The sequence below is a fragment of the Heteronotia binoei genome, chromosome 10, assembly GCF_032191835.1.
Source record: "Heteronotia binoei isolate CCM8104 ecotype False Entrance Well chromosome 10, APGP_CSIRO_Hbin_v1, whole genome shotgun sequence".
Lineage (NCBI taxonomy): Eukaryota > Metazoa > Chordata > Lepidosauria > Squamata > Gekkonidae > Heteronotia > Heteronotia binoei.
Window position 1 is genome coordinate 88,079,567 of NC_083232.1, and position 22,207 is coordinate 88,101,773.

Genomic DNA, 22,207 nt, shown 5'->3' on the forward strand with positions numbered 1-22,207 from the left:
CAAGGGAGACCTTAAGGGGCATCTGGTCGGCCCCTGTGTGAAGCAGGATGCTAGACTAGATGTTCTCCAACAAAAAGTCGTTGTCAAGCACCTGGCAATCTCCATTGCTTGACTGGTGGATTGTGTTCAGCTTGGCAAGTCACCATTTGTGTAGGTCAGCTTTGTGTGTGAGAACGTCTGCTGTTGTTGTTTGGTGTAGTGGTTAAGTGCACAGACTCTTATCTGGGAGAACCAGGTTTGATTCCCTACTCCTCCACTTGTACCTGCTGGAATGGCCTTGGTTTAGCCATAGCTATCGCAGGAGTTGTGGAAACTTCTTTGTGTGTGGGAACTTAATCCCCCCCCTCCACTATGTAAAGGTAGTCTACTGTGCAAGCACCAGTCGTTTCCGACTCCAGGGTGGTGTCGCATCATGACATTTTCACGGCAAACTTTTTTATGGGGTGGTTTGCCATTGCCTTCCCCAGTCATCTACACTTTCCCCCCAGCAAGCTGAGTACTCATTTTACCAACCTCGGAAGGATGAAAGGCTGAGTCAACCTTGAGCCGGCTACTTGAACCCAGCTTCCACCGGGATCGAACTCAGGTCATGAGCAGAGAGCATGGACTGCAGTACTGCAGTTTTACCACTCTGTGCCACTCTCCTCCTCTACTATGTACTGGGCTTAAAAATGTGAACTAAGTAGCCAAACGAAGGGAATGGCTAATTTTCCTCACTCATGAGTCCTACATATATAAAAAAAATAGGAACAGAGCCCATCTGGGCAGCTATCTTTAGTTCTGGACTGGATCGATGCTATATAGGAATTGAGGTTGAATTAGAGTGTTAGAGATTGTCATTAACAATCCTTTAGGCTCCAAGTTTGCCTCAAATTTCACCGTAGGCACAATTTGGTGGCATTTTAGAGATATGTAAACTCCCCAGGAGAAGGGTTGCTAATCTTAATTAAATTCTTTCAGTTCCCTCATAATTCCTGCAGATGTTCCGGTTGGCAAGATGCTCCACATTTACCTCCAAATTTATTTGAGATGAAAATTCAGCAGCAACTTTAATTTATTGAGCCACGGTGTCACTTTTAGCTGAGTTAAACTGGACAAGGAACGCTATACTCTTTGCAAGCTCTTTTGTGAATTAACTGCACAAAAAAAAAAATAATAACTCTGCCAGCGGAGCAAATGGGATACGGTATCCTGCTAAGTGCTTCGACTAACTGGTATAAGCCTATTAGAATAATGAAACTGCTGGATTTTTTTTTAAAAAAAAATAAATCAAGAGGAATGGAGAATCATAAAAGCGGGATCAGACTCCTAGACCGAATTCGGTTTTGCAGATTTACTGCACTCAGAGAATTTAGATTGAATCAGCAGGAACCCGTGTAATCTGTTTTGTGAGATCTAATCTTTTTTAAAAATCATTATTCTTGCGAAAGCCAGAGTCTGGGAGGCGAGAGCTGGCCACAAATTTGAGACTTGACAGTGGAAGCCAGAAGGAAACCTCTCTCCCATTAGCCTGGCTCCAGCTCATTTGGTAGAGAAAGAGAATCCATATCATCCACAGGTTCCATTCATGCCTCATATGTCGTCTGATTGCCCAAGACAACAATACTATACCCTGGTGCTGCCGTAGGAAGAAAACAAGTTGTGGGAGGCGGGGGGGGTGGGGGGTTATCCTAGCAAATGAAGATTTTAGGCTTCACTTGTTCCCAAGAGCTCATTAAACTTCCAATGCGGTGACGGGGAGTCACAAACTGCCAGTATAAAAACACCCCTTGTTGGGCCAGGCCATGTTGGGCCGGGCTGTGTGTATTCCTATTTTAGATTAGGTAGCAGAGATATAAGCTTTATAAAGGACACAAACAAAATTAAAGACTTTAAAAAAAAAATTAAAACATCCTTAAAACATTAGCACTCATTGGCCTTAAAGGTGCCTCCTTTGTATCTCTCCTAGGGGATCCAGGGAACTGGGCAAAGGAAGCTCTGGCTCTTTCCTTCCTTTCCCAGGGGACCAGGAGGGGGAGCAGCCTCAGCCAGCAGAAAGAAGAGAGGCTTGGCTCAGTAGCTCTGCTGTGCAGTTGAGAGAGCCTAGCAAAGCAAGCTCTCCCTCCCCACCCCTTTCTCCCCAAGGGAGGAGCCTCAGCCAATGGAGAATACAGAGGCTTTGCTCTGTAGCTCCTGTACGATTGAGCAAGCCTTGCAAAGCAGGCTGTGATGCAGAAGGAAGCAAGAGAGAGGGAGAAGAAAGCAGATGACAGCCAGTTGCTCAGGGATCTGAAAGGAGTCTTCCGGGGGCTGACTCAGCCCCCGGGCCGGATGTTTGACACTCCTAATCTATAGCATGGTTGTTGGGACCTCTTGGCAAATGCATGGACAAAACAGGGACGGTAGGGACACAAACACAGGTGCTATGTCAAACAGCAACAGAAATTTAGATTATTCATTTGCCAAGTCCATGGATTGTTACTTTGTACCTGTCCGTACACATACACTTTCTTGTCAGAGTGGGCAAAGCAGTTTTGATTGCATCCAACCCTGGAATTCAATATACATTCTAACTAGACATGGCTACATGGGGATACATGAAATGAGCTTTTGATATATACTAAGTTTCGATATATATTAAGTTTCGATATATGCTAAGTTAGAGAGCCAGTTTGGTGTAGTGGTTAAGTGTGCAGACTCTTACCTGGGAGAACCAGGTTTGGTTCCCCACACCTCCATAGCACCTGCTGGAATGGTCTTGGGTTAGCCATAGCTCTTGTAGGAGTTGTCCTTGAAAGGGCAGCTTCTGGGAAAGCTCCCTGAGCCCCACCCACCTCACAGGGTTGTGGGGAAAGGAGATTATCCCTGGACCGAGAGAAGTCAAACTGCAAAACACCAGAGTGCGGGCCTTTTCAGCTGCGGCCCCGGTCTTATGGAATCAGCTCCCAGAGGAGGTGCGGGCCCTGCGGAATCTCGACCAATTCCGCAGGGCCTGCAAAACGGTCCTCTTTAAATAAGCGTATGCCGGCTGCTGAATTAGGACCTAGAGTAACCGTGTCTCAAGATTCTCGTCAGTATAGATACTTAAACTGGCAGGCACCAGCGTCAGAATATTATTATGCTGCCAGATTAATTTAACTCAAACTGTGAATTTTAAAATTTTTTAATTATTAACGGGTTTTTATAATGTTTAGATGTTTTTACTGTTAACTAAGTTTTATCTATTACCTTGTTGTACATGTATAGATGTTGTTAACCACCCTGAGCCACCTCGGCGGGGAGGGCGGGATACAAATAAATTTTTATTATTATTATTATTATTATTATTATTATTATTATTATTATTATTATTAAGGAGACTGTAAACCGCACTGATTCAGAGAGAAGGGCGGGGGTATAAATCAGGGGTGGCCAACGGTAGCTCTCCAGATGTTTTTTGCCTACAACTCCCATCAGCCCAAGCCAGCATGGCCAATGGCTGGGGCTGATGGGAGTTGTAGGCAAAAAAACATCTGGAGAGCTACCGTTGACCACCCCTGTTCTAAGTTACTACCGATGAGACTTCTGGTATGGAGTTAGCTGTAGCAGCAGCACAATTCTGAAGCTCTCCCACTTGCACTCAATTTTACTTCAATTTTTACACCTGGCTTTATTACAACAACTTGACTGTGATTCGAGCGTGTTTGAGCTATCTTGGATTTATTTATGAAGGTTTTTTCTCTCTCAGTACCTTGAGTCTCTGGATGAGTTTAGGAAATGAGCTTTCCACCTGTTGTTAAAAAGCAACAGCAGACACAACTGGGTGGCTAGGGGATTCAGAGAGAGAGAGGCATGTCCATTTTGACCCCTGCTGTCACACCCCTCTACTGGGAAGGGGGGGGGGAGAGAAAAGGTGGAAAGGATGCCCATCTTTTATTTTTCCCTTCTAGGGATCATGATAGTTTGTGGCTGTGGCTCAGTGGTAGAGCATCTGCTTGGTGTGCAGAAAGTCCAGGTTCAGTTTCCAGCATTTCCAGATAGGAGATGTGAAAGGCATCTGCCAGAGAGCCTGGTGGACTGTGGCCAATCAGAGTAGACAGTGCTGACCTTGCTAGACGGAGGGTCTGACTCAGTAGAAGGCCACCATGTGAAAGGCTGGCTTCCATCTGTGGACTCAAACAGGAGAAGGAAGAAGAGTCAAGCCCCTCCTCTGCATCACTGCCCTAGTTTGAATTGAGAAAAGATGGCTGTAAAACACCAACAAGTCACAGCCAACTGATGTTGGCCTTGCAGGTTTTCAAGGTAAGAGATGTTCAGAAGTCCTTTGTCACTGCATGCCACTGCCTAGCACAGGGGTGTCAAACTCATTTGTTATGAGGGCTGGATCTGACGTAAATGAGACCTTGTTGGGCTGGGCCGTGTCAGGCTGGGCCATGTGTGTACCTATTTAAGACTAGGTAGCAGAGATATAAACTTTATAAAGGACATAGACAAACACAAATATAATTTTTTTAAAAACTTAAAACATGCATAAAACATTAGCGCTTATTTGTCTTAAAGGTGCTTTCTTTGTATTTCTCCCATGAACATATATATGAACATATGAAGTTGCCTTATACTGAATCAGCTCTCGGTCCATCAAAGTCAGTATTGTCTTCTCAGACTGGCAGTGGCTCTCCAGGGTCTCAAGCTGAGGTTTTTCACACCTATTTGCCTGGACCTTTTTTTGGAGATGCCAGGGATTGAACCTGGGACCTTCTGCTTCCCAAGCAGATGCTCTACCACTGAGCCACCGTCCTTCCCCACGAGATCCAGATAACTGGGCAAAGGAAGCTGTGGCTTCCCCAGGGGACTGGAAGGTGGGGTAGGAGCTCAGCCAATAGAAGGAAGAGAAGCTTGGCTCAGTAGTTCTGCTGTGTGATTGAGAGAGTCTGGAAAAACAAGCTGTGCCCTCCCCCTCTTCTTCCCCAAGGGAGGAGCCTCAGCCAATGGATAAAATAGAGGCTTTGCTCTGTAGCTCCCGCGCAATTGAGCAAGTCTTGCAAAACAAGCTGTTACACAGAAGGAAGCAAGAGAGAGGGAGAAGGAAGCAGATGACAGCCAGTTGCTTGGGGGTCTGATAGAAGCCCTCCGGGGGGCCTGATTAGGCTCCTGAACCGCATGTTTGACACCCCTGATCTAGCAGTCCTGGACTTCTTAGATGTCTCCCATCTGAATATTGACCAGGGCCAAGCCTGCTTAGCTTCTGAGATCTTACAAGCTGGGGCTAAGTCTGGGTCTTCCAGGTCAGTGAAAACCATTTATGGATCTCTCAGCATCATGTCTAGTTAGGCATGGGGCCACCTACCGCCCACACTTCCCCATCCTTAGCAAAGCCATGTCAAAGTTTAAATGGAGAGCAGGACAGTGCGGCGCACAGGTTTGATAAGAAACACAGCATGCTTCCCTTCCCATTCCCCCCCCTATAGATTTTTCTAGTCTTCTAAAAGCTTTCCAAGAGCCAAATGACCTTTAAATATTGACAGAGTTTGTCATGCTGGTAATTAAATGTTGATGCATTCTAGAATATTAGTAATTAGGGTAATTTGTTTGTTGAGGGCTCCTAGTTTGTTCAGCACTATACAGACAGCGGAAAGTGTTCATTACATAGTTCAGTGTTAATAAGGTTTATAAATGAAAACAAACAAAAAAAAACCCTTGTGTTGCTGGGAGTTTGGACCAAGTTCAGTCGTCATTCAGAGTCTTTTTTTGTTTGCTTTTGAGGAGCCCCAAAGTGCTCTGGCTGCCATGCCTCAGAATCATCAGAGTTTATTCAAATAGCATAAAAGCCATGCTAAATCCAAAATGAGACCGTTTTGCAGAGTTTCCATAGAAATGGCATGCTTTGAGAGAACAGACACCCCGGCTGCATTAATAAGGTTGGTTATGGTAAAGCGATCCGAACAGCACATTAAGAAATCCCAATGAGGCTTGCATTTGGATAGGAAAATCTGCAATCAGAGGGGAGGCGGGGGGGGGGGCCAAAATACACACAGAATCAAATTGGAATCCCACTTTAAATGTTGAGAGTTGGTGCCCTCTTTCCCCCCAGACTGGTGAAGCTGTTGCTGCCACTGCTAACTTGGTGACTCACACATTAGCCATTCTGAATTGTTATGGCTCCTAGGGGCAGAACACATGTTAGGAATTTCTCCAAGTGCCTGGAAATGCAGTGCGAAGCAGAGGTATGACACCCTTCTAAGCCCAATGACTTCAGTGGACTTAGAAGGCTGCACAGGACTGCATGCTGGCAGCTTTTTCCTGAACCTGCACAAAAATCAAGCCAAGTGATACTTTTGGTTTTCATTAATCTCCATGCCAGGAAAAGCTTTGCCTCTTCTACTTTCTGGAGGATCAGGGCCAGTGAAAAAGGAGGCAAACCTGCATAGTTCGGTAGGTAGGCAGTTAGGTAGGTAGTTTGATTTATATCCAGTCCTCCCTGCTGAAGGAGGCTCAGGATGGCTCACAATTCATGATAACAACAGCAACAATATAAAAACATTAGGTTAAAATGACACTTAGGTGCTAATTCAGTACAATAATAAATAAATAAATAGGCAGCATTCAAGTAATCTTAACAGGCACCAGCCACTTCTATTGGTCTCGATAGTAACATAGCAGTTTTGATGTGATTTCGTCCGATTCTTTAATTAACAATCAAACGCCAGATGGAATAGTGTGGTCTTACAGGCCTAGCAGAACTGAGTAAGGCTCTGACATCTTCTGGGAGTTGATTCCACCAATGAGGGATGGCAACAGAGAAGGCTCTTGCGCATGTTGTTTTAAGCCTTGCCTCTCTCAGCCTGGGGATTGATAATAGTTTTTGAACTCCTGATCGAAGTGCCCTCTGGGGAACATAGCTGTTGTAAACTGCATATGCACGTACAAGCAGTCTGCTGTGTGGAATCTACAGCCAGGCCTCGGATTCAGCGGGAGCTCACAAGAGCGCAGCTCCTGAACCTTTCAGAGGGTTCCATCTCCTCCTTCCCACCTTGCCCATTGAATAGTAGGTGCAGCTGCATAACAATCCATGGATGAGCTCCACCACCTCTTGTTCTACAAAATGACCCCTGTCTACAGCAATCCAGATTAATTTAAAGCAGAGCCTCTGAGTTGGATATTAACTATGCACCAGTTACTTGATGGAAACACTAAAGGTGGACTACTGACAAATACAGAGTTTTGGTACCATATAAAGCCTTCCCTTCTGTTCTTGTTAAGATGTAGAGTTGCCAGTTCTCAATTGAGAAATATCTGAAGATTGAGGTGGAGCCTGGGGAGGGGGAGGGACCTCAGTGGTGTCCAATGCCACAGAGTTAGGGTTGCCAAGTCCTTCGTGACTGCTAGTGGGAGAATTTTTCTCGTGTGGCACAGTGTGCACAGCTCTATGACATCACCCAGAAGTGATGTATCGCATCAGGTGCATCACGCGGGCTGCTCTAGGAATTCACTTGAAACTCTATGGTTTCATGTGGGGATACTCTAGCACTTTGAGGGAGAACTCTAGGGTACCATAGAGTTTTCCTCCAAATTGCTAGAGCATCCCTGTGTGAAACCGCAGAGTTTCCAGTGAATTCCTAGAGCGTCCCACATGACGTGCCTGGCACCGCACCTAAGATGGGTTGTTTCCATTCAGGAAATATCCGTGAGTTGATTATGAAAGCAACAGCATCATGAGTTGGGCAGAGGCTCGAATGCATCTCTGTTTTTTAGACTCACAGTACAGCTCTTGAAAACTGCTGAAGGCAGCCTAAGGACAACCCCTTTTGTAGTCACTACAAGTAAAAAGGAGATCAAAAGGGCTTGGATCAGACAGCTTCAATGGAGCCCCTCCCCCAATAGGCCTAGTGTTTACCTTCCAAGAGCCATGAAGCTGCTGTTTCATTTCCGCTATATCCCATCCTATTGCAACAAAAAAAAAAAAAAACCCAAAGAGGAATATGAAACTATTTGGGAGGACTAGGATCACCAGGGTGACCAAGGGAGGGACAGTTTCTTTTAGCTTACCTCAGCCACAGAGTTACAACAATAAAGTAGAGGAGGAGAGATGAACCACTCTGAGCTGCTAGAGGAAAAGCAGGGAGGGTGGAATGTAAGAGAAGGCAATAGCTTGTGCTCACCTGTTTAAAAAAGCTGTCCTCCTTCCAATCTCTCCCTAGATAAAATACCTGTTTGCTTATTTATATACTGATAGCCCATTTTCCTCCCCGATATTATGCCTTGTTTCCAAAGGCTGATGGGAAATGAACAGAGACTTCCCATGAAATCATATCAATGAACATTAATCATACAACGTTCTGCTGAAAGAGGTTTGAATCAACAGCTAATGATGAGGGAAGCGATCACCTTTTCCCAAATCATCCAGACATGTTTGTTCAGCGATAAAAAGGCTGCTGATATTTAAGGCTCAGTCAAAAGCCACATTGGCACCAATCATTTCAAATGCCAGGGCCTTTGCTTTCCATAGCTGAAAGAAATGCATGGCAGAAGACATAATACACAGTGAACATGAGGCAGGATCGCTCTGGGGATATAAAGGTGGATCTGGGAATATGAAGCACAACATGTGAGACAAGTAGCATTGCTTAAAGAAATTCTCGTAATTCTTCTTTGCCCAATTTATGCCTCAAATCCATTTCTTAAGGGGAGAAGAAGAAGAAGATATTGGATTTATATCCCGCTCTCCACTCCGAAGAGTCTCAGAGTGGCTCACAATCTCCTTTACCTTCCTCCCCCACAATAGACACCCTGTGAGGTGGGTGGGGCTGGAGAGGGCTCTCACAGCAGCTGCCCTTTAAGAACATAAGAACATAAGAGAAGCCATGTTGGATCAGGCCAACGGCCCATCAAGTCCAACACTCTGTGTCACACAGTGGCAAAAAATTTTATATACACACATACACTGTGGCTAATAGGCACTGATGGACCTGTGCTCCATATTTTTATCTAAACCCCTCTTGAAGGTGGCTATACTTGTGGCCGCCACCACCTCCTGTGGCAGTGAATTCCACATGTTAATCACCCTTTGGGTGAAGAAGTACTTCCTTTTATCCGTTTTAACCTTTCTGCTCAGCAATTTCATCGAATGCCCACGAGTTCTTGTATTGTGAGAAAGGGAGAAAAGTACTTCTTTCTCTACTTTCTCCATCCCATGCATTATCTTGTAAATCTCTATCATGTCACCCCGCAGTCGACGTTTCTCCAAGCTAAAGAGTCCCAAGCGTTTCAACCTTTCTTCATAGGGAAAGTGCTCCAGCCCTTTAATCATTCTAGTTGCCCTTCTCTGGACTTTCTCCAATGCTATAATATCCTTTTTGAGGTGCGGCGACCAGAACTGCACACAGTACTCCAAATGAGACCGCACCATCGATTTATACAGGGGCATTATGATACTGGCTGATTTGTTTTCAATTCCCTTCCTAATAATTCCCAGCATGGCGTTGGCCTTTTTTATTGCAGACGCACACTGTCTTGACATTTTCAGTGAGTTATCTACCATGACCCCAAGATCTCTCTCTTGGTCAGTCTCTGCCAGTTCACACCCCATCAACTTGTATTTGTAGCTGGGATTCTTGGCCCCAATGTGCATTACTTTGCACTTGGCCACATTGAACCGCATCTGCCACGTTGACGCCCACTCACCCAGCCTCAACAGATCCCTTTGGAGTTCCTCACAATCCTCTCTGGTTCTCACCCCCCTGAACTTCTCTGGTTCTCACCACCCTGAACATCCGCAAACTTGGCCACTTCACTGCTCACTCCCAACTCTAAATCATTTATGAACAAGTTAAAGAGCATGGGACCCAGTACCGAGCCCTGCGGCACCCCACTGCTTACCGTCCTCCACTGCGAAGACTGCCCATTTATACTGACTCTCTGCTTCCTATTACTTTCAAGGACAACCTCTGCCAGAGCTATGGCTGACCCAAGGCCATGCTAGCAGGTGCAAGTGGAGGAGTGGGGAATCAAACCCGGTTCTCCCAGATAAGAGTCCGCACACTTAACCACTACACCAAACTGGCTCTGGAGGGGCCATGGCTCAGTGGTAGAGCATCTGCTTAGTATGCAGAAGTCCCAAAGTCGATCCCCAGCATCTCTAGTTTAAAGGACCAGACAGTAAGTGAAGTGACAGAGCTCTACCGGGGATCCTGGAGAGGTGGTGACAATCTAAGTAGAGGACTGGATGGTCTAATTCAGTAGAAGGCAGCTTTGTATGTTATCATTTTTATGTATCTGGAGTGTGTTTCTAATCACTTCTGTTTGGATCAATGAGAAATTTGAAGAGAGAAATGAAAGGAGAAATATCTTGTTTAAAAGAGGAAAAAGAGAGCACAAGAAATCATGGCTATATCTTTAAAAAAGTGAATCTAATGAAAAAGAATTTCCCCTCCCCATAACAACACCAGATATGAGAAAAGACTGTAGGTGAAAAAAGTTGAGCAGTTACTACATGACGTTTATATTTCTACATGGCAGAGGCATTCTCCCATGTGGTACGAGCATAACAACATTTCTGGGTGGAAGAACAAAGATATTTTAAGTGGACTTCTAAATACACCCCCCCCCCAACAAAAAAAAGTAGAGTGTGAATTCAACAAGCAAACATTTACAGTTCCAATTTTAGGATATGTGCTGCTGAAGTGAGCACAAACATTTACAGTAGGGTCTGCCATTTAAGACACTCTTAATTGGGGAGTGGCTGTTTTGCTCGGAAGGAGACATTCAGTGCTTCAGATAGCTAGAGAGAAGAAGGTTGAGTGAATAGCAATGGGACAGTTGCTAGTTGGAGTGAAGAGTTGGAGGAGGGAAAGATTCAGTAAGAAGGAGCCCTGAAGGTTCTCTGTCCAAGGTCCTGAAGAATCTGCATCTGTCTGAACTCTATTGGAAGTGAAAGCAGGATAGCAACAAATGTTAACCATGTCTTAGAGCTGGACAAAGCAGGGATACCCTATTGCTTGGGGCATAAGTTGTTTAAGTTTTTGCTTTACATCTTTTGTTCTCATGTTTTGTTTTAAATGAAATTGTTCGTATGTTTTCTTACACTGTTGTTACAAGCCTTGGGTCCCAGCATCCCTGGGAGAATGGTGGTTAAATATTTTAAATATAAAATGAATATCATCAAAGAGCAAGTGAAACCATGCCAAAGGGGTTGGTTAAAATAATTAAGTACTTCAAGTAAGGTGTAATTAATGGGATCTCTTGCCCTGCCCTGCATGATCAATGCTGACCCGATCTTGTCAGATCTAGGAAGCTAAGCAGGTTACTGCCTGGGGAGGAGACCACCAAGGAAGTCCAGGCAAGCAATGGCAAACCACCTCTGTCGTATCTGCCTTGAAAACCCTATGGGGTCATCGTAAGTCATTTGTGACTTCACAGCTCTTTTCACCCCTGCCAAGTTATTCCCAACCAAATGCTTTTAAGAGTTGATTTGCTAAACTGCAGAAAGATCAACCTTCCAACCTCACTGGGTCCTATACAGTACAAAGCAACTGGAGACAGAAGAAGAGAAGAAGAGATTGGATTTATATCCTGCCCTATACTCTGAATCTCAGAGTCTCAGAGCGGTCACAATCTCCTTTACCTCATCCCCCCCACACACACACACAACAGACACCCTGTGAAGTGGGTGTGGCTGAGAGAGCTCCCCCAGAAGCTGCGCTTTCAAGGACAACTCCTATGACAGCTAAGGCTGACCCAAGGCCATTCCAGCAGCTGCAAGTGGAGGAGTGGGGAAGCAAACCCGGTTCTCCCAGATAAGAGTCTGCACACTTAACCACTACACCAAACTGGCTCTCAAACTGACTAGAATCACCCACTGATTCAATTCCCTCAATTACTTCTCAGCTGTCATTTGCTGGCACTTCTCTGTCAGTGGCAGCACACAGGATCATGCTGCCTTTACCTGTAAGTTACACAGAACCCCTCTGAGAAATTTTGCTTGCCTTATCACATTCTTGCTGCTCCTTTGAATACTCACGGGATGACTCACCCCAGCAGGGATCTCTAAAAGCTGCAGCAATTATCTTTACAACCAAGAGGATTTCATCCTTGACTAGGATCTAGCGCCACATTCAGACTTCAGAGTCCTGATTCAAGATTTTGTTTCACAGTTGTTTGGTGGTAATTTGAGGTGGATGTGAGCTGATTTGTGAGGTTTAAGTGGGTTATAAATTGGGTGAAAGTTTTAAAATATACAAATATAACTATCCTCCTCTTCTTTCTCTATATATATGGCATGGGAAAGAAAAGATCGGCATGCCTATTTAAATACTTCCATTGCCACCTTTCAAATCCATTTAGATTAGATTAGATTAGATAATTTTATTTATATCCCGCCCTCCCCGCCGGAGCAGGCTCAGGGCGGCTAACAACATCATTCAATTTCCCTTATACAAAAGACAAGGTTACATTAACATTAAACATTAAAAATTCTGATAAGTTTAAAATCACTTAATTAAATTGATAAAAGTGCTAATGCTAGTTGCGCTTTTATAATGGCGGTAATCATTAGCAATTTCTTTCTTCGTCAGCGAAAGCCAGTTGGAAGAGGAAGGTCTTGCAGGCCCTGCGGAATTGTTCAAGGTCCCGCAGGGCCCGCATTTCCTCTGGAAGTTGGTTCCATAGGTTCGGGGCTACAGAGGAGAAGGCCCGGTTACGGGTGCATTGCAGCTTCACCTCTTTCGGTCCGGGGGTGGTCAACAAGTTTTTTCCAGCTGACCTCAGTGCTCTCTGGGGTTCGTATGGGGAGAGACGGTCCCTAAGGTAGACAGGTCCTCGACCATATAGGGCTTTAAAGGTAATGACCAGCACTTTGTAACGAATCCGGTATGTTACTGGCAGCCAGTGCAGCTCGCGCAGCCCAGGCTGTATGTGCTCCCATTTAGGGAGCCCCAACAACAGTCTGGCCGCTGCGTTCTGCACCAGCTGCAGCTTCCAGGTTCGGTACAGAGGCAGCCCCATGTAGAGGGCATTACAGTAATCCAGTCTCGAGGTGACCGTTGCGTGAAGTACCGTTGCCAGGTCTTGGCGCTCTAGGAAGGGAGCCAACTGCCTTGCCCGCCTCAGGTGAAAAAAGGCTGACTTGGAAGTGGCTGCAATCTGGGCCTCCATTGATAAAGAAGGCTCCAGTAAAACTCCCAGACTCCTAACCCGGTGCGCCGCTTTCAGCGGCGCCCCGTCGAAGACCGGGAGAGGTATTTCCCCTTCCCGGGCGCCCCGACCCAGACAAAGGACTTCTGTCTTCGCTGGATTCAATTTCTAGTGGATCTAGTGGATCCAACCCTAATCAGTCTACTAAGCAAAGCCTTCTTCCAACTTAAGGGGCTCTTTCTTAGACTTGTGGAAGGCTTTCAACTTTGCTCAGTGGGGTTGGATCCACTCCATTTAGATAATAAATAGTAGCCATTGGCTCCCTTGTGTCCCACTCCTTCCAATCTGGTGACAGCCATTACTGTGTGATCTCTTCTGGTAGATAACTGAGTGCATGGGAAAGACTCTAAACAGATGCTGGCATAGAAATGGACCATGTGGAATCATCTCCCATACTTCTGGGACCACCTACAGAACGGAGCCTAGTTCTTATGCAGGAGGCACAGACCCCTAGAAATGAAAGGACATTGATCATTTAAGTTTCTGCGGATCCTTATTGCCTTAAAGAGGTCAAATCTAAATACCATTATGTGTGTGTGTGTGTGGGTGGAGATATATATATATATATTTTGTTGCAGGAACTCCTTTGCATATTAGGTTATACCCCCCTGATGTAGCCAATCCTCCAAGAGCTTATAGGGCTCTTATTAGAAGAAGAAGAAGATATTGGATTTCTATCCCGCCCTCCACTCCGAAGAGTCTCAGAGCAGCTCACAATCTCCTTTACCTTCCTCCCCCACAACAGACACCCTGTGAGGTGGGTGGGACTGGAGAGGGCTCTCACAGCAGCTGCCCTTTCAAGGACAACCTCTGCCAGGGCTATGGTTGACCCAAGGCCATGCTAGCAGGTGCAAGTGGAGGAGTGGGGAATCAAACCTGGTTCTCCCACATAAGAGTCCGCACACTTAACCACTACACCAAACTGGCTCTCCAGAACCTAATAAAAGTTCTTGGAGGTTTGGCTACATCAGGAGAGCGCGGCCTAATATGCAAAGGAGTTCTTGCTATAAAAAAGCCCTGTGTGTGTGTGTAATGCCCTAACAACAGATCTGAACAAGACAGATAGGAAATATATTAGTGTAGGGAGGTGGGAATCATGGATTCTAAATTTGATATATATCAAAAGCAGATAATATCTGTCTGAAAAACAGTAATAAAGAGACTAAACCTGTGTCTGCATCAACCAGAAATTCTTGAAAGGATTGAAAGATTAGGAGTCGGATCCACCTAATGAGATCTATGCTATATCCAGGTTGACAGCCTTCTTCCTGTCTCGGAAGTCACCCCCCTGCCCCTGCTTTCATTCGGGAGTCAGAGCAGCCGCATTAATGCAACTGGAGCATGACTGACAGCTTTGTCTTAAGGAACTGGAAGATCTGGGCTAAGCAGCAGGAGTCACGTTCTGAAAAAAAAAAATAGGAGGGGGAGCTGATGAGCCCCCGTACAAGAGATACGGGGCTTTTAGAGCCACACTGCAGGCTGGCCATAATAATGGGCATATTTTAGTAAGCAGTTCTCAGGAGGAGGAAGAAAACTATGCTTTAATAAAGATTTTAAAACCCTGTCCATAATCCGGAAAGGGGAAAACGGAGAACTTTTGACCTATTGTTGACTGCAGGCATTTTTTCCTAGACCAAAAAAAGAAAAAGGATGGAAAAGTATTCAGGTTATATAATATCCCCCCCTCCCATCTTTTATTAAACCATTTGTCTTGAGGAAGTTATGGTTCAGCCTGCCACAGGGCCCTGCGTAAATTTAAAACTTTACACTCCACACACACTCTCATTTTCATGTTATCGGTGATACAGGCTTGGAATATCTCATCTTCCTGGTGCGACATCATTTACTGGTAAAAAAAAATCCAAAATAGCTCTCAACTCCAGTAAAACACAGTGATACTGATGTGCAGTGAACCATTCTTGCATGGAACATGGAATTTTCCTATATTCCTCTCCATTCTTGCATCCCCTCCCAAGTCCTGGAACCCACCCTGTGGAACCCACCCGGAATGATAACTGCCTGGGTCTTGGGTAAGACAGAGGAGAAACAAGGGGGGTGAAATTATTCTTCTTTCCTATTCTGCAAGCATAGATCTATTGAGGGAAGGGGGGTGATTTGGTTTCCCTAGTTGAGGCAGTCTTTTCTTTATATCATTTTGTAAAGCACTCTGCATTTCTGATGGACTAATGATACAAAGAACATTTATTAAGTGCTTTGGAACAGAAAGGTGGAAAATAAACATGTTTTCTTTTCCAAGCATCAGATGGACATCGGCAGCAAACAACACATTTGCAGATTCTCTCAATGGCATGGCAGGGACACCGCATGCCTAGGAGAATTCGACTTGCATTTGCCTATTTTAATAATTCAGCCCCTTTCTGGCTGCGCCGCTAAGGCAAGCCCCAGCCTTGCCCCTGAGCACGCAGTTGCTCAAAAGTTCTCGGCCTGCTCTCCCACCTAGCAGTAGTAAAGGCTTAGCTCTTCACCAGTTTCATGGGGCCAGGTAGGAATTTTTTCACCTCCAACTAATTGGCCTAGATTGGGGTATTTTTCACCTACCTTGCACTCCTTGCTCAAGGTTTGGAGTTTTTTGAAGGGTGGTGTCTTTAAGGTCGGTCACTTGGCAGGAGTTAGTTGGGGATTTATATATAGTATCGGTGAGCACCCTGGGTCTGTTTTGGGGGTATGTGGCAGGCTTGATCGGCAGCAGGGTTCTACAGCTCTCTGCTGTGGGTGCCTGCCACAGGGTGCCCTCCCCTAGGAAGGCTCCTTCTGGGAAGCGAGGCCTGGGTTAGGGGGACAACCCAGACCCAGCTGGCCTGGCAATAGCCATCATGGATGGCTCACGTCGGGAGCAGGGCGGCTCACCCTATACAGGACAGGGTAGGGTATGATATATCCTTGGCTTGCCCTGTTGATCAGTTAGCCCCATGTCGGTTGAAATATATAAAGTGGCTCTGTTTATTACCCCATATATGTGTGTTTGCCTCGTTATTCCGACTGGGGGGGGGGGAACTGAAACCAGCCAGCAAAGCAGCTCTTAGAACCGCAAAGAGCACATTGAGAAGAGCTGCTGGCTCAATGTGTCAAGGCTGGAATTGATACAAAGCTCTGGGTTGACTTAGATAACCTGGAGACAGAAATGCAAATATCAGGAAGGGAATGCAAGAACAACATGATGAAGGAACCTGAAGATTATGTAAGAAATCCTGGGCTTCTTCTATACCATCTCTCTGGCATAAATGTGGGCAACGGGATTAGGAAACAGCCCCTGTGGCTAATTAGAAGGAACTTTTCAGAGTACCTTGTCTTGTTTCTTCAGAATATCTTGCCTTGTATCTTTTGACATTCACCAGTAAATTACATTAGTCCAACAAAAACCGCAGGGAGTTGACAAAACAGAAGATACATCACAACCAGTTGGGAAAATGCTAGATGTTGCAAACGGCAGGCATCAAATTGCAGACTAAAACTGTCAAGCAATCCAGTTTGGATTTCTCATCAAATAATTCAGACAAGACGGATTTGGACTCTTCAGACAGCAGTAAACCTGAAAGGAACCCAATATATAGGCTTGTGCATCCCTTACTTTCACCATCATCTATACATTCATTATGATATAGAGTAGAAAGTGACAGAAGCCATGAAGAGAAGATATTGTTCTCCTAAATTTTAAATTTTGGCAGAGTAGAGGAGACCATAAAGCAAAGGGAGAGGAGAGAGGAAAAGCGGGGTAAAATCAGACCTTGGATTCAGCAGGAGCTCACAGAAGCGCAGCTCCTGAACTTTTCTGAGAGTTCCACCTCCTCCTTCCCACCTTGTCCATTGAATAGTAGGTGCAGCTGCATCATAATCCTGGATGAGCTCCACCACCTATTTTTCTGCAAAATGACCCCTGGGTAAAATAATGGGGTGGCTCTGTGTAAATGCAGTTCACTGTACTCTGACTACATTTTGATTAAGGATGAAGTTGAAGAGGTGGATGTAAAGGCTTCCTGGAAGAACTTGATCTGAAGCAGGAGGGAAGGAGGAGGAAGTGGCGACATGGAGAGGATCTGGGAGGAGCCTCTAGGGGCAGGAGACAGCAATGGAGAATTGGTTAAGCCTTTTAAGGGAGGCTCTTGGTGCCTGAAAGCGGAAGACCTGGAGAAAAATGGCTCACAAGTAGGGATAGGACAAGAAATAAGGGAAGTAAGGTAGGACTTGGCAAGGTTCAGGAACTCTTAACGTGTAGGCACTGTAATTACAGGAATTATTTGCATAGTCATAGCTGCAGGCCAGCATGTTAGGAAGCAGGGGTGGAATTCTAGCAGGAGCTCCTTTGCATATTAGGCCACACACCCCTGATGTAGCCAATCCTCCAGGAGCTTACAAGGCTCTTTTTTGTAAGCTCTTGGAGGATTGGCTACATTGGGAGGCATGGCCTAATATGCAAAGGAGCTCCTGCTAGAATTCTACCCCTGTTAGGAAGCTATAAGTGGCCAGGGATTCCCCCCTTCCTCTGCACATGCTTAGCCTTTTTCTCTGGCCCTCACCGTAGGCATAGCAGCAGATTACCTCTGAAGGCTCAACTACATGTTACACTTTCTTCTGTGTTATTTTAACTGGTTTTTTTTTTCTTTCAAAAATGCAACCACCAGCATTGCTCTATCAGGGAGGTGAGCGGCACGGAGAGAATGGGGAACTTTAGCCGTTTCCCTTTCTGCTTACTCAGTGTGTGTATGTGGGGGGGGGGGGGGATCCTAAGCTGCTTATGCCTATATGATTTTTTTTCTTCATCAGGGAGGAAGTGCAGTTTGAGGGTGCCTTTATTCCAATCAAAAAAATGGCAGGATGGCTCTAACCTGGCTAGCCCAAGCTAGCTCGATCTCATCAGATCTTGGGAGCTAAGCAAGGCCACCTCTGGAAATGATCAGGATCCTTGGAATACCAGGATCAGGAGGCAGAGGCAGGATGTATCAAGCCACTTTTCTCAATTTTCTCCATGCCCCAGTAAAGGTTGTCAGAAGTCAACCGTGACTTCCAGGCAAACATGCACATACACACACAAAATGGAGGAGGAGGAAATCATAACATTGAACTGAGCCTTCAAATGTCAAGAGGCATGTTAAACACCTGAAGTTTTGCTAAAGTTCTTCCTTAAGGGCCATGCTGGGCTATTCTGCATGTCTTTTTTTCCACCACTTGTGTACCCACACTGCATTGAAGTTTTGCCCACTTTTTCTCCATGTATTGCCCGTATTGTAACTGCCTCACACAGCATTCGTACCACCCATCATAGCTTTTCCCCAAAGAATCTTAGATACTGTAATAGACTGAGGTGCAGAGAGTTTTATTTTAAAACATCCTAGCCCCAGATCCCTCTAAAAGTAACAATTCCCAGAATTCTCCAGGAAGAAGGAACAGTTTGGAACTCATTTAAGTCTATGGTGATAACAAGAGGAGTTGTATTTTTCATGTGTGTGTCAGTGTATGCACCTGGAAGTCCTGGAAGTCATGGCAAACTCTGGTGACTGACCCTTACTGGGGGCATAGAGGATATTCAGAGAGGGGGCTGAATAAAGCATGGAGGATATTCAGAGAGGTGGCTGAGAGAGAGAGCCAGTTTGGTGTAGTGGTTAAGTGTGGAGACTCTTTTCTGGGAGAACCGGGTTTAATTCTCCACTCCTCCACTTGCACCTGCTGGAATGGCCTTGGGTCAGCCATAGCTCTTGCAGGAGTTGTCCTTGAAAGGGCAGCTGCTTTGAGAGCCCTCTCAGTCCCACCCACCTCACAGGGTGTCTGTTGTGGGGGGAGAAGATATAGAAGATTGTAGTCCACTCTGAGGATCTGATTTAGAGAGAAGGGCAGGATATAAATCTGCAGTCTTCTTCATTTTGTGCTTCTGACTGTGATGTCAGTGATAGAGATCTTAGTTGGATGGCACATTCTTTTTCCTCTTGGGTTACCTGCACAGACCAGCCACAACCTGCAAAACCCTTTTTTAAATTTCTGTTGACTTGCTTGCCAACTATATCCAGAAAGGAGCTGATGAGGAACCTGTTTTGCATGCCGAAGGTTGTATTTGATTAACCCATTTTCCTCCCCGAATATTTTGTGGAACGCAACTCAGAAGCCTCATTAGGACACATCAGCCGATTTTGCTCACTCCTTGCAAATCAAGAGATGCGGTTCCGTTAATTTTGCCAAGGTCATTTTGGTCCTTCCTGAAGCTGCAATAAGTTCTTTTAGAAGAAATACTGTGACCAATATACCCGAGGCATCTAACATTTCAAATTGGTATATTTTTTTGTCGCATTCCTTCTGATCTAAAAGCAGACCTCATCTCTTTCTTTCCTCCTCTGCCCTCTTGGATAAGTCTACCATTCAACTTCTTAAAAATGTAATATACGCTCTAAAGCAGAGTTGCTGTTGTTGCTTTAAAAAGTCTCACCGTGTCAATAACTCTTTTGTTAACCTCGCTTGTATGCTACTGTGCTCTACAGAGAACAGCAAATAAGTTTTATTTGTGAGCGCCTCCCTATTTCAGAACTCATTTTTATTATAAGGCTTTTGAGAATATATTATCCTTTACACTTCTGATCTCATATACTTTCACAGGGGTTCTCTGTGCTGGCTGAGGTAATTTCCCAGTGCCTCAAATTCAGTTTCATGGGTCCCAAATCTAGACATGGCACAACTGTACTTCGTATTCTAAAGTTCTAGATTCTACTAATTGGGAATCCCCCCCAGACTCCTGTCATCCCTACTATCACACACCCTAACTCTTGCTTAAGAGAAATTAAGCCAGGAAACTGAGGGCTTAGTGTCTCAGTTCAACATGCCAGAAGGGAGCCTGGACACCCAAAACGTAATAACTTTGGAGAGAAATAAGAAACAAACTTAATTAACTAGCATGGCCTTAATGCAATAGCATGGCCTTTTGTAGACTGGAAATCATCAAGAGATAATATGTTTTGTGGCCCAGGTGTGAGAAACTCCTGAGAATGGCAAGAATATCCAACTCCACAGAAAGGAAGATACAGATCAAAGTTGCGTAATATTGGTTTGAGAGTCAAAAACCGTTTTCGCACACTGCTCACCTCAGAATCACGTCCCTCTTCACTACTCAGCGTCTGCTCGGATTTCCCACCATCTGTGCCGGAGGAGCAGGAAGAGTCACGGCTTCTGCATCGCAAACGGAAATCGCTAAAACCCGGTTTCCGTTTGCAATGCAGAAGCCACGGCTCTTCCTGCTCCTCCGGTGCAGATGGTGGGAAATCCGAGCAGACGCTGAGCAGTGAAGAGGGACGTGACTCTGAGGTGAGCAGTGTGCGAAAACGGTTAAAATCTACTGGTGATTAAAGGGAACCTCCATCTCTGAATTCAAATTCAGTTTCATGGATCCCAAATTCAGTTTCATGGGAGAGCCAGTGTGGTGTAGTGGTTAAGTGTGCGGACTCTTATCTGGGTGAACCGGGTTTGATTCCCCACTCCTCCACTTGCAGGAATGGCCTTGGGTCAGCCATAGCTCTGGCAGAGGTTGTCCTTGAAAGGGCAGCTGCTGTGAGAGCCCTCTCCAGCCCCACCCACCTCACAGGGTGTCTGTTGTGGGGGAGGAAGGTAAAGGAGATTGTGAGCCGCTCTGAGACTCTTCGGAGTGGAGGGCGGGATATAAATCCAATATCTTCTTCTTCTTCTGAATGCCAGTGCCAGAAGGCAACCTCAGGGAAGGCCTCAGCCTTTGTGTCCTGTTGTTGGATCACCAAAGGAACGGGTTGGCCACTGTGTGAGACAGAATGCTAGGAAAGATGTACCAACGGTCATATCCAATAGGGATCTTCTCATGATATTAATATGTATGAGAAACTTGTCTTCTGTTTTAAATGTACTTTATTATAATTAAAACTAGGAAGAATAAACTAACAGTTTTGATAGATTTTCAGGAACATATTTAAATACAGATAACTTAATATGGTGTTTGAAGTTACAAAATAATTAGGGGTGTGGATTTGGATACATATGAGCCAAAAATATAAGGGTTTTTTTTTGTATATTCAGCATCCCAAATATAGCCAGGGTTTTTTGTTTGTTTGGTTTTTGTTTAGATATTGAAAAATCCTGGAAATATTCAAGAATTACCGGGGAAATTGGGAGTCAGTGTCTGCAGGCTCCTGGGGACTTTTTTTTTCTTGTTTCCCTTTGTTTTTGTGTGTCTATGGGCATGCCAGGCTGCTTGTGTTCCAAGTATGCTTGTCAGTTTCAATAATTCCTTTTTCTTCTTTGCCAGAGTTGTTTTGTGTCCCCCTGGTAGTTTTTACAGTGTGCCTGCTCAGTGCTTGGATTTGTTTTGCTGTGGTTTGGCATTAATCCTGTTGATTGTGCATGTCACAGAGGCACTGGGTTCTATTGGGTATGTAAAAGTGTTCTGCCTTCAGTTTCTACTGAAGAGATTCTCTGGTTTGACTTTGGTTCTGTTCGGCTTTCACTGCCATAGTAGCATTGGGTTCTGCTGAGCTTCTGAATATTGCCATTGGTTCTGCTGGGCATACAAAGGTACCCCATCTCCATCTTGAGTTACCATTGCAGAGATTCTTTGGTTTGACTTGAATTCTATTGGGTGTGCACTGCCACAGTGATACTGGGTGCTGCTGGGCTTCTGCCCATTGATATTTGTTTTGTTGAGTTTGCAAAAGTGCCCCTCCTTCAGTTTCTATTGGAGAGAGCCCCTGATTTGACTTTAGTTCTGCACTGTCACAGGGGCCCTGGATTCTTCTTGGCTTCTGCACATTGCTACTGGTTCTGCTGGGCTTGTAAATGTGCCTCCCACATTGAAGTTCCATTACAGAGATTCTCTTGTTTGATTTTGGTTCTGTTTGGCTTGGCACATTGACTTGTTGTTCTACTGGGATTACTGGGTTCTGCAGTGGTTTTGTTGGATTTCATGTCAGTTCTCAGTGATTGCTACTTGAAGCAGGCATAGCTTTTTGCCCTGGAAGCAGCTTGCAGGGTTTTTGCCCCCCCCCCTTATTTTCCCTTGCATGGGAAATAATGGAGAAAAGTTGGGGACACCCTGTTCAGG

At 45.2% G+C, this 22,207-nt stretch overlaps 1 protein-coding gene across 1 annotated transcript in view; it reads left to right on the top strand.

Annotated features, from left to right (window-relative positions):
* The window catches only part of CNTNAP2 (contactin associated protein 2), a 1,690,081-nt gene that overhangs the window by 888,745 nt on the left and 779,129 nt on the right, over window positions 1–22,207 (top strand). The gene's annotated exons all lie outside the window — the stretch shown is intronic.